This window comes from Mus musculus, chromosome X (genome assembly GCF_000001635.26).
Source record: "Mus musculus strain C57BL/6J chromosome X, GRCm38.p6 C57BL/6J".
Taxonomy (NCBI): Eukaryota; Metazoa; Chordata; class Mammalia; order Rodentia; family Muridae; genus Mus; species Mus musculus.
Window position 1 is genome coordinate 93,393,423 of NC_000086.7, and position 13,243 is coordinate 93,406,665.

Sequence of the window (13,243 nt, forward strand, 5' to 3'; positions counted from 1 at the left end):
CATCACTCATTACAACAGTAAGTCAGAAATGACACCCTGTCACTAAAAATTCAAAATGAAAAAAACAGCTAAAAATAAATGTCACAGAGGTAAATTGCTACATCAGCAATCAGTAAGTCCAATATCAAATGGTGTGTGATCGTAGCCCTTATAAAGTAAGAGAAAAGAAACCATCTTTACGGCAATACTGCTCCTCTTTAGAGCTAGCATAGGTGGGTAGGGCCTTCAGCAGAAGCTGTTGGCAGTAATTTGAACCTTCAGTCATCTGCAAGGCTGTAGGAGGTCCCACCCACTAATATGACTCCACTGTAATCTATTTCACCTTGCTCAGATACACTGTTTAACATTTGTGAATGTAAAATAACCTTAACCAGTAATTTTCAACCAGGAGAACAAAAGCAACTTGATTGAAACTAATTTACATTTTCAATTATTATTACAAAAATTTAGAAACTCTGCTCTTTTTATGTGGTCTGTTTGTTTTTAAATGATCACCCTTAACCAATGAGAAGGAATGTTTGAAAGGGTTTCAGAATGCTGGCTACTGTGATATAAACAAACCAGGCTGCAAATTTCTTGTTACCTATTCTATTGACCAATGCTCCATCTCAATAAGATAGTAGTAACAATAAAAACAGGTGCTGAGATTGCACACGAGAACACAACTTTATGATTGACAAAACCCACACCAACCCAAAAAACTAGATTTTTCTTGTTCAACATACTGAGTTCTCTGAATGTTTATCCCATGTAGTTCAGCTAGGCTTTGGAAAGACCATTTTCTTTTAGGGGGCAGGGGCCAGGTGGTGGCGCAGAGCTGTGATTTGGGGCATACATTACCAATAAGGATATTTTATTTACTGGAACATACTTTTTACAGCTGGATACTTTCTTTTTGGGGTAGAATTCTGGACATCTGGACAGCTAAGTAGGGACATCCAGTGAAAGATCTCCTAAAGTATATCTTGTTTTCATTTTGGCAGCTCTGGAAAATCTTTTATGGAAGCTTAATTCATCCTACTAATCAGCATAAAAGGAACACCTTTTGTTCCATGTCTCCATATAATCTCCTATTAGAAAGATTCATCCTTAAAAGTACAATTTTACCTTCTTATCATAAGGAAGCTCAATTTTCTTTAATCTGAAATTGCTGCACTGTAGAACTTACTAGACAGGATACAGTTCAATGATTGTTAATGTTCAACCCTCACCACAATCAAACTACAAACAGTCCCACTATCTCCCCAAACTCCATCTTGCCATTCCATTGTAGTCACACCATTCTCTAACCTGTGATAACCACTACTCTGCTTGCCAATATTGTCTTTTATATTTTCAAGATCATATAGTGCTGGCAAGACGGTTCGACAAGATGGTCATCAAGCCTGATGATTTTAGTTCAATTCACAGAACCCATATAAGGAAGGAGAGGACTGACTCTCACAGATTCTTCTCCCACTTACCACACATGCACACACAAACAGAAATAAATAATTGTAATAAAATACAGGGGAAAAAAGACTACTAGATAAAAGGAGTCACATACTACACAGTTTGAGTCTGGCTTCAAGAAGTCAGTGACATGTCTCTTGAGATTCATTCAAGCTGGTGAGTTTATCAGTAGATTAGTTAACTGCAAAGCAATGTTTTATAGTTTTATAGATACAAGTCCTTTGTTAGATATGATATATAACCATTTTCTCATCTCTGGCTTAACATTTCTTCCTCTTAAGTGTTTATGCAGAGTAAAGATTTCTAGATTTCTCTTATGGACCTTGATCTTAGTTTCATGTCTAATAAAACATTGTCAAATATTACATCTTAAAAGTTACTTTTAAAAAGGACTATCCTAACTCCATTAAATTGTTCTTTGCATCTTTATCAAAACTCCTATTTCTTCCCTAGGAAACACCAAGTGTCAGATGGTGATGGTGTAACAATTTGCTTGGAGTATCAAAGAGTCCAAATTTGGGAGGCCATAGGAGATTCTATGATGGTTTCAGCTGTACAGCTGGAGTTGTGGCCATGGAAGAGGCCAGGAAGAAGCCATGGGGTTCTTAGAGATCTCTGCTATCAAGTTGGGCTACCTGGTTAAGCAAATGAAGATCCCTAGAAAAGATTGGTTCTCCTTGCCCAATGAGGAGTCTTAATCTGACTTTTAAACTTTTCATTGGGTGAGGGGGGGCAGGTGAACAGGAGAGGAATTAACTACATATAGGTCTGAAAACCTACATGGGTTTGTGGATATCAATATTCTCCTTCGATGATAGGGATCCTGGTGAATAAAGGGATTACATCTTTGGGTGTGGCATCCAGCACCTTTACCTGTTAAACAACTTCACTAGCCCTGTGAATGAATTTTCCCTAGGGGTGTCTCTTAAGGATGAAGTTTTGAACAGCACTCCACTTTAAAAGCAGTGGAAATATTCAGCTAGTAGACCAGGTTCAAAGTCTCTGTCAACATAGAAATATCCATTGGTTTAAGAGTCCCCAAGCTCTGTTCACTGTTTGGCTGTGGGTATCGGCATCAGTCTGAGTCAGCTGCTGGGTGGAGCCTCTCAGTGGACAGTTATGCTAGGCTCCTGTCTGCAAGCATAGCAGAGTATCATTAATATTGTCAGGGATTGGTGCTTGCCCATGGGATGAGTCTCAAGTTGGGCCAGTTATTGGTTGGCCATTCCCTTAGTCTCTACTCTATGCCCCGTCACTTTATTTAAGACATTTTGGGTATTTGGGTTTTGTGAATGGGTTGGTGTCCATATTGCTCCACTGGGGTTCCTGCCTGGCTATAGGAGGTGGTCTCTTCAGGTTCCATATCCCCAATGCTGTGAATCATAACTAAGGTCATCCCCATTGACTCTTGGATACCTCCCGTGTCCTAGGTCTCTGTCTCTTCCAGGAGATGTCCCCTACTGCTGCCCTGCCATGCCCACAACCCCCTGCAGTTGCAGATTTCCATTCATTCTCATGGCCATCTGGCCATCACTACTGTCCCTCCCCACACCTGATCCTGAACCCTTACATTCTTCTCCCAATCCCCACTCCCACCAAGTCCCCTCCATCCAATAGCCTCTTATGACTATTTTATTCCCCCTTGTAATGCAGATTCCCATAGCTAAACAGTGGATGGAGCTTAGAGACTTTTAGGAGAAAGGAATGTGGGCCTGACGGGGATAGGACGTCCACAGGAAGACCAACAGAGTCAACTAACCTGGACCCTTGGGGATCTCAGAGACTGAGTCACCAACAAAAGAGCATACACAGGCTGGACCTAGGCTTCCCCACACATATGTACCATAAGTGCAGCTAGGTCTTCATGTGGGTCCTGAACAATTGAAGTGGGGGCTATCACAAAAGCTGTTGCCTGTATGCAGGATACGTTCTTCTAGATGGGCTGCCTTGTCTGGCCTCGGTGGGAGAGGATATACCTAGCCTCACAGAAACTTGATGTGCCAGGGTTGGGGGATACCCAGAGGGACTCCACCTGCTCAGAGGAGAAAGGGAGGGGGAATCATGAGAAAACTTGTAGGAGGAAGTGAGTAGGAAGGGGCAGGACATAAAGTGAAAAAGTAAAATAATAATAAAAAAATATAAACATTAAAAAAGTATCCATTGCCATGGAGTAGGGGTGGGGATGGCATTATGTTAGAGAAACAGGACATCTCTGTGCCTTTAAGCTTTACTTCCAGTGGCCTTGGCACCATCTCTGCTCCTGTGCTCAAGAAGCTGCTAATAGTGGCCAGCTACACTTCCATACCAAGAATTCACAGACCAATACTGAACAACAGGACAATCTCTGGTATTGTTCTTCAGGTACCATTCAGCTTGGGTTTTAGAGATAAGGTTCTTCGCTGAACATGGGGGCCTCTCCATGTAGATAAGGCTGGCCAGAGAGCTCCCTACTTCAAGGATTATAAATCTGCTGTGTCACCACGCCTGGCTTTTGAAATGTAGTTTCCCAGAACTGAACTATTGTTCTTATGCTTGCAATGCTAGCACTATAAAGACTGAGCTATCTCTCCTGGTGACACCGTGGTTTTATGTAAAAAAAAAAAAGATACAATTAAGTCTGTTGAAAAAATAAAAGGCTAGCTTGTGTGAGCTTTTCTTAAACTCTAGAAATTCAAAATCAATGTCGCTGCCAGTGAGCTCCACAGAGACAACAAGAAATGTTTCAATTGTGTGTTGTGCTTTTGTTCTCCTGGACTTTGTCTCAATGTATCTGTGCGTACCACTGCCATCCAGCTTTATGTGGTTACCCTTGCCTGCATTTTCAGAAAGATCAAGTCAGCAAGAACTGGATCATGCACATCAGGCAAAGTGTTGCTACTGGGATGCTTTTATGAGTTGGCTTAGGAAGAATTCTCCTCTAAGCAATAAAGACTCTAAACAAAAAAGTATGTATCCCACTGACCTTTACTTTTGCCAATTGATACACTAGCTAGACTTGGATTTTCTAGAAAATGTTGACTTAGTGTGATTATGGATCATCTATCTCTCCGTTCCGCCAACTTTCATTTCTGGAATTTTGAAACTGTGTTATTACACATATACCCATTTAAATTATGAGCTTTTTAATGATTATATATTACTCTGATTTATCCCTAGTCACTTTCTTTGTTCTGAAGTCTAACTTTTATGCTATTAATATATACATTATTTCATTAATGTTTACATAGTATAGCTTTGGCATTTTCTCACTTTTCTTTCTTTCTTTCTTTCCTTTTTTCTTTTTTTTGGGCTGGTCTAGAAGTCACAACACTTGCCTCTGCTTCTTAAGAGCTGACATTACAGGAGTGGGCCACCATGTCTGGTTGTCTTTTTGTTTATGACACACGTATCATATGTGAAGTGAGTTTCTTGAAGAAAACTGAAAGTTGTATCAGTTTAAAAATGTATTCTGCAGTGTAGTGGGGCATCTTTGGGTATATGCCCAGGAGTGGTATAGTTGGATCTTAAGGTAGAACTATTCCCAGTTTTCTGAGAAACTGCCAAATTGATTTCCATAGTGGTAGTATAAGTTTGCACTCACATCAGCAATGCTCCACATCCTCGACAGCATGTTCTATCACTTTAGTTTTATATCTTAGCTATTCTGACAGGCGTAAGATGGAATCTCAGAGTCGTTTGATTTGCATTTCCCTGATAACTAAGGACTTTGAAAATTTCTTTAAGTGCTTCTCAGCCATTCCACATTCATCTGTTGAGAATTCTGTTTAGCTCTGTACCCTATTTTTAAATTGAGTCATTTGGGTTGTTGGTGTCTAACTTCTTGAGTTCTTTATACACTTTGGATATTAGCTCTCTGTCAGATGTAGGGTTGGTGAAGATCCTTGCTCAACTATGTTCACAGCAGCTTTATTTGTAATAGCCAGAAACTGAAAACAACATAGATGTCCCTAAACTGAAGAATGGATAAAGGAAATGTGGCACATCTACACAATGGAACACTACTCAGCTATTGAAAACAAAGACATGATGAATTTTGAAGGCAAATGGATGGAACTTCAAAGTATCATCCTGAGTGAGGTAACTCAGACCCAAATGAACATGTACTCACTTATAAGTGGATATTAGCCATAAAATACAGGATACCCACATTATGCTCCACAGGCCCAAAGGTAAACAAGAAGGTAGGCCCAAGCAATACATGAATCTCACTCAGAAGGGGGAACAATATAGTCATAGGAGGCAGAGAGAGAGAATTGGTGGGAGAGAGGATAGAAATGGGGGTTCAGGTGTGGGAAGACGGGAGAGATAGCTATGAGATTGAATAGAAATCTGCAGCTGGCACAGGGGACAGGGGGGCATCTTGAGGGCATGCCAGAGACCTAGGATAAGGGAGGCTCCCAAGAATCAATGAGGGTGACCTTAGCTGAGGCTCACAACAGTGCGGATATGGAACCTAAAGAGGCCACCTCCTGTAGCCAGACAGAAACACCAGTGGAGAGGTAGGGACACCAAATCACCCACAAAACTTTTGACCCAAAAGTTATCCTGTTTACAAGAAATTCAGGTACAGGGGATGGAACAGAAACTGAGTGAATTGGTTAACCAATAACTGGCTCCACATGAGAGCCATCTCATGGGCAAACACCAATCCCTGACACTACTACTGATACTCAGTTATTCTTGCAGACAAGAATCTAGCATGGCTGTCCTTTGAGAGTTTCCACATAGCAGGTGTCTTAGAGGGATGCAAAGACCCACAGCCAAACATTGGATGGAGCTTAAGTACTCTTATGGAAGAGTTGGGGGAAGGATTGAGGGCTCCAAAGGGGATAGGAACCCCAAGAGGAACCCCACAGGAAGACCAAGAGTTAACTTGAGGTTCTCTGAGACTGAACAAGCAACCAAAGAGCATTCACAGGATGGACCTAGTGCCCCACCCCATACACCTATGTAGCAGATGTGAAGCTTGGTCTTCATGTGGGTCCTGAACAACTGGAGCAGGGCTGTCCCAAAGCTGTTGCCTGTCTGTAAAATTCATTCCCCTAACTACACTGTCTTGCCTGGCCTCAGTAGAAGAAGAAGTGCCTAGCTCTTCAGAGACTTGATATGCCAGGGTAGGAGTATATCTAGGGAGGTACCTCCATTTCTCTCAGAGGAGATGGGGATAGGGGAGATGCCAGGGAAGGGGGAAACCAGAAAGGGCACAGTGATCAGGATGTAAAATGAATTTTAAAAATATATTCTGAATTTTCATTATTCTACACACATACAGACCATCTACATTTGAAGAGGGATCAATATATATGGACTGGCTCCACCATTTGATTATTTTCTGTCTGCTCCTTCTCCGCTTCTGTCCCATATCTTGTTTTCCTGCTTCCATGGGGGTTTAGAGTCCCTTTTAGTTTTATCCATTATAATTGATATTTATTTGCACAGTTTAAGAATTTCAGTGTATACACTTAGTACAGAATCTTTATAACTTCAAGAGGAATTTAAAAGTCCGCGTGGAGCCCCTCTTTGCTCCCAATTTGTGTTGTGTTTAACTTATACATTATAGTTATGTTCAGTGACAGCCATGGTAATATTTTCATCTATAAGATACATTTCACAGAATTCAAACAGAGAGTTTATAGTACACTCAACTCTTTTACTGTGGTTCCCTCATTCTTCACAGTCCAAATTTCCTTTACTTTTTACTTTTATTCTCTCTGAATAGCAATTCCCAGAGCAAATTTGTTTTTCATAGCAGATTTGATGGTAGTGAACTCTGACTCAAGTGATAATTTCTTTCATCAAAAAATTTAGATATAGAAATATGAGGTGACAATTTATTTTAGCATTTCAAAAATATAGCCCAGTTTTTGCCCTCCATAATTCCCGATGAGAAATATATTATCCAGCCAATTTTTCTATGTAACTTTTCTCTGGTTGTTCTTTAATTTTTGTTTTTCATTTTAACAACTGATTATGATAATAACATAGTGGATTTATTTATTTGGGTTTGAATCTAGAACCTAGCATTTCCTAGGGAAGTATTCAACTTCTTAACCATATACCCAGCTCTCACTGAACCTTTTAAACAGGTAAGTTTATGTCTATGCCAGAACTGAGAAAATTTCAGAACCTATTTTTTACATTCTCACAACCCTGTGCTTGTCCTCTTCATTGGGACTATAGTGATATGAATGTTGTCATGGTTTGTATATTCTTGGACCAGGGAGTGGCACCATCTGAAGGTGTGGCCTTGTTGGAATAGGTGTGACCTGGTTGGAATGGGTGTGTCACTGTGGGTGTGGGCATAAGATCCTCACCCTAGTTGCCTGGAAGTCAGTCTTCCACTAGCAGCCTTTGGATGAAGATGTAGAACTCTCAGCTCCTCCTGTGCCATGCCTGCCTAGATGCTGCCATGCTCCCACCTTGATGATAATGGACTGAACCTCTGAACCTGTAAGCCAGCCCCAATTAAATGTTGTTTCTTGTAAGACTTGCCTTGGTCATGGAGTCTGTTCACAGCAGTAAAACCCTAAGACAAATGTTAATATTGTTTTAACACCATCTCACAGTCTCTGGACCTCTGTTACTTTTGTTCTCCCTGGTCTAAATATCCTGCTCTTCTCCTCCATGTTGGATTTTTTTATTTATCTACCCCCAAGTCTATGGACACATAATTCCACTGAGGTAATATGATGAATGTTATTATTGTTGTTCTAATTCATTTTATTTGGTTCTATATCTTCTACTTCTTTCCTGAGACTCTATTTTCTATTCATTTCAAATGTGATCATCATTACTTGTTCAAACATGTAATAGCTGGAGTCTTATGGAAATGTCTGTTAAGTCTTTGTATGAGAATTTTGGTTCCTTTAAAGGCACAGAAATGTTAAGAATGTGTTTTCATTTTAACCCCAGGTGTGGGATATGGAGCTGCCTCAGATTGTCCACAGCAACTGACATAATTGTGTGGTTTTGCCAGCTGCAGATAGTTTCTGTATGTGTGTGTGACATTTGAAATTCTGGAGCCTTTTCAGAGGATATATATGCTTGAGCTCTGATAGAAGGGGCTGGCTGGCTGGATGCTGTTGGTTGAGGTTTTTCAAGTAGCGTGCAAATAGGTTAAAAGAAGAAATTAGATGTCCTGACTGCAAAGATCAAACATCCTCCAAGGAACGTGAACCTCCTAATCAGAAGAAAGTAATATAATGATAATGTTGCCCCCTTCCCTCTCAACCATTTCCCCCCTCCTATCTAGTGTTAGGGGTTTCAAAGGCTAGAGAAGAACCTACAAAGTAGCTACAACTCTCCTCTTTCTTTTTTTTTCTCTCTTTCCCTTTCTTTCACAAAAGCTAAACACATACTAAAACACTAAGCTGAATTGTCAAAATGGTACTTCAATTTCTGGAGACCAGCATCATTAGGATTGGTCTGTGAATTTTACCCTTCTGTGGCATTGGTACTAGTTCAATTGTTAAAACTTTTGGAGTAATACTAAAAATGTAGCTCTGTGGTAGAGTGCACGCTTAGCATACACAAGGCTCTGGATTCAATTTCCAGCAACAGAAAATACAATCTCAAAAAGGAACTCCTACAGTGTTTTCTGGATGTTCCATGTGTGTGATCTGCCTTAGTAGTTTACTGGAGTTCCAAGTGATAGTTTTTATTTCTTTGTCTTAAGTCTTTGGTTTGCTAATTAGAAGTCCCTTGCTTCCCCTCAGGAGTTTGTTCATAAGAAATTTTATGGGGCCATTTCTCCAGAGGTATTTCCTGTGATTCTCCTTGGTACAACTACTACAGTCTCTCCCTCTTCATTTATAATTTATTTGTTGTTTCTGACAGTGCATGGTTATATAGTCCAGGCCAACGTTGAACTTGTAATTTTCCAGGCTATAGAGATGGCTCAGTGGTTAAGAGCATTTATTTTTGAGTGGGCTTGGATTCTGTTCTCAGCACCCACATGGTAGATAACAACCTTCTCCGGTTCTAGGGTACCCAATTCCCTCATCTGATCTATGCATGCACTAGGCATGCATGTGGTGTACATACACACTGAAGGCAAAGACTTATACATGTAAAAAGAAAGTAAATCTAAGAAAATAAAAATGTGTAATCTTTCTGCCACAAGACTCGTTGTGAGTGCTTGGATGACAGTTATGCACCATATTTAGTTCCTTGGTACTTCTTATTTTAGTTTTACACTGGAAAGCTGGGTCTGTAGTTACAAGTCTATCATGTCCTTCTGTAAGTGTGATCTAATCAGAGCCAGTGGATTAGAAAAAGGAAGCAATCTCTCAGAGTTCCAGCACCTACTGACTCCCATCCCAGCTTCTGTTTATCCCTACCAGATCACTTAGGGCCTGAATCATGAGAAAAAGAAAATCCCCTGAGGGGTTTCTACAATGTCTCTGTATGACAGGGGTTCCCTCGGCTGCTGAAGCCTTTGCTGTCACCTGGTGCTAAAACCTGGTTCTAGATAGGTTTCCGCGTGAAAATGAAAAATAGACTTCTCATTTGCTAGTACTTGAAATCTGTCTTCATCTCTAATTTTGTCATTTATTTTTTAGGGTCTTCATGTTATTGCTTCAAATATTAAACTTAAGAACCTAGAAAGACATTATTATTTTCTCACCTAGAACTGAAATGATGATAAAATCTGAGTTTCAAGTGTTAGCTTCTCCAGTCCACAGTCACAATTTTAAAGATCTGGATCAAAATTCTTACTTTCGAGTAACTCATACTACATTAATTCTATTTCATCATGTCTCACTGCTACTAATTCTGTAATCTTTCACCTTTAAGCACCACTGTCACACTTGAAATATCTGAGCTTAGTTCTGTAGTCTTCTACAGAAAGGCAAAAATCCAAAATTTCAACCCCAAGACTAGCATCTTGGAGACAGATAATATATGCAATAAATTTATTTATCTAAATGACAGATGTCCTAACCAATATTTCTAAAAATAAAAGTAACTTTGTACACTATGAAGGTGAGGGAGAAAGTAAGATCCTATGTAATGACCAAGAGAAAACAATATATACTTGATTCTGCTACAAATGTTTATTTCTAAGATAAGACTTTATTTTGATGTCACTGATATTCCAGGAATGATTTGAACATATTGTGTTTTGTGTTTGTGTTTGCTTATATATCATTTATCTGTTAGAAATAATGTAAATGAAAAAAAAAAAAAAAGAAATAATGTAAATGGAGGAAGCCGCATTCAATTGAAACCTAAATATATTAAAAACATAGACACACAACTCAACCATGAATTAGCTATTGAGACTAGTTTTACCTACAGACTGAGGTTTACCCTGTGTTCTGAGCTATACTCTCCCATAGCTGATGTTTGCTTCAACTTTCCTTCTAATTTTTCTTATGGTTTTTTTAATTGGGCATTTATTTCATTTACATTTCCAATGCTATCCCAAAAGTCCCCCACCCACCTACTCAAACTTCTTGGCCCTGCCGTTCCCCTGTACTGAGGCATATAAAGTTTTCACAACCAATGGGCCTCTCTTTCCACTGATGGCCGACTAGGCCATCTTCTGATTTATATGCAGCTAGAGACACGAGCTCTGGGGGACTGGGGGGGGGGGTACTGAGCAGTTCATATTGTTGTTCCACCTATAGGGTTGCAGATCCCTTCAGCTCCTTGGGTACTTTCTCTAGCTCCTCCATTGGGGGCCCGGTGATCCATCCAATAGCTGACTGTGAGCATTATTTTAAATAATCTTCTAGCCTCCATATCATCATGACTCAAAGCTACAACCTTTCTGATGCCCAACTTCACAAGCACATTTCAGATATTTTTCAGGGTTAATCACCACATCAACTATAATATTTATACATTTCATAGCAACTTAATATGTGTAATACAATGCTACTGTTTTCACTGGGTTCCTACATTGTGACTTAATCCCTTTTATTTCACCATAACTTGTTAGGGAGGTAAACATGTAGATTATAGAGAGGCCAGAGTAAATGGAGAAGAAATACTGCTGGAAAGACATGGCATGAAGAGAAAAATTGAGGCCTGTGACATGGAATATATTCCCAATATGTTCATTCATCCATTTATTCTCTCCTCCCTCTCTCTCTTGTGAAGGGATGGTCTTTTCAGACAGAGTCACCAAGTAGCCTGCAACTCTCCATATAGACAGAGAAAGCCTTGCATTTTCTAACTATCCCCTTAACTCCACCTTCTTAGTGTAAGGTATCACAGGCATGCGCTGATAAGCCTAGCTTGCAACATTTTCTTAATTTCAAGATTTACCTCAAAGCTGTTTTAGTTTTTTATGTATATGAGTGATCTGCCTTCGAACAAACTCTGAAGAGGGGATCAGATCCCATTACAGATGGTTGTGAGCCACCATGTGGAATTTAACTCAGAACCTCTGAAAGAGCAGTCAGTGCTCTTAACTGTTGAGTCATTTCTCCAGTTCAAAGACTATTTTATTAAAAAATAGATTTATCTGTTTATTCATTTAATCTACTTATTGATTTAATCTATTCATTAAGCTATTCATTTAATCTATTTATTTATTTAATATATGCGAGTACACTGTCACTGTCTTCAGATATACCAGAAGAGATCATTGGATCCCATTACAGATGGTTCTGAGACTTTTTTTTAAACCTATGACTAACTTAAAAGAAGAGCATAGCTTGGAGCCACTCAGCTAGAGTGAGATATCTAAGCAACCCACAGATTAGTCTGTTCTAAATAGTCTATTTTAACTTACTGTTTCAAAGTATTAGGGAATACCACCTTTGCCCTAAGGCTGGTCTTCCTAACACTGAGAATGCTAAATATACTGCACAGGAAATAGGGAGGCAGATCCTGCAGCTTCTATGTAGAAGCTTCTGCCTTTTCATCGGGATACATTTATATTTTACTGACCCAACTAGTCTAGCTTTTATTTTACTTTCCTATACAATGTTCTCTCATTTTCAAGTACTTACACGCAGGTTTATGTGAAGAATTGGAATGGCTATTGTTAATGATTTCCTACACCTTCCAGACATACCAGCAGATGGAGGAACATATACATACCCCTGAAAAAGGCTCATTTTGTTTCAGGTTGACTATGACTTCTATCAAGGATCAGCCCATGTACATTTAAAGCAACTCCCATTGTTTATGGGATTTATCACTGGTCCAGAAAATTTCCCTTGTTGACTCAACTATGAATTAAAAGTCAAGCATAACTCAAAGTTCTCTAAAAGTCTGAAAATAAAACCCAAACATACTACCATGTTATGTTTAGCACACAAGAATAATATGCAGTATAGAAGTCCTAAATTCAAAATCATTAAACCGTAAAGAGTATCACCTCCAAACTCTTCTATATAATTTATATGAGAGAAAATAAATCAAATAGCTAATTCTACCAGCTTTAACTTCAAAATGTGTCTTGGACCTAACAAATTCTCATAAACAGACCTGCTTCCCCTTGGATCAAGGAGAAACTACGTTCCCCATTTCTCTTAGAATTATGAATCAAAGTCCTTAATCTGTATCACCAGGCCGTCCATGTCTGTCTCAACATGCTGCTCCATCTCTCTCACTATACCATTTAATACTTTCCCCATTATTCATTTATATTGTATCACATGACCTCTTTGTTGTTTCTTAAATGGGTTAAACATACTGTATCTCAGGCCCTAACTTCCTGTGTTTCCGGCCCCTTCCACTGGGCTCGTTTTGCAGATATATGCTATGTTTATTGCCTCAGGTTCTTCTGGTCTCTTCTCAATATTACTGTTTCAAGAACTGTGTTAACCCCCCA

At 39.4% G+C, this 13,243-nt stretch overlaps 1 protein-coding gene and 1 long non-coding RNA gene across 7 annotated transcripts in view; one reads left to right on the top strand and one right to left on the bottom strand.

Annotated features, from left to right (window-relative positions):
- Pola1 (polymerase (DNA directed), alpha 1) overlaps positions 1-13,243 on the bottom strand; it is a 327,622-nt gene that overhangs the window by 88,657 nt on the left and 225,722 nt on the right. The gene's annotated exons all lie outside the window — the stretch shown is intronic.
- Gm35587 overlaps positions 7,863-13,243 on the top strand; it is a 33,422-nt gene continuing 28,041 nt past the window's right edge. For all 4 annotated transcript variants that reach the window (XR_001782807.1, XR_003953102.1, XR_878145.1 and 1 more), the window contains exon 1: positions 7,863-7,902. This is a non-coding gene — a long non-coding RNA (predicted gene, 35587). The remainder of the gene's footprint in view (positions 7,903-13,243) is intronic.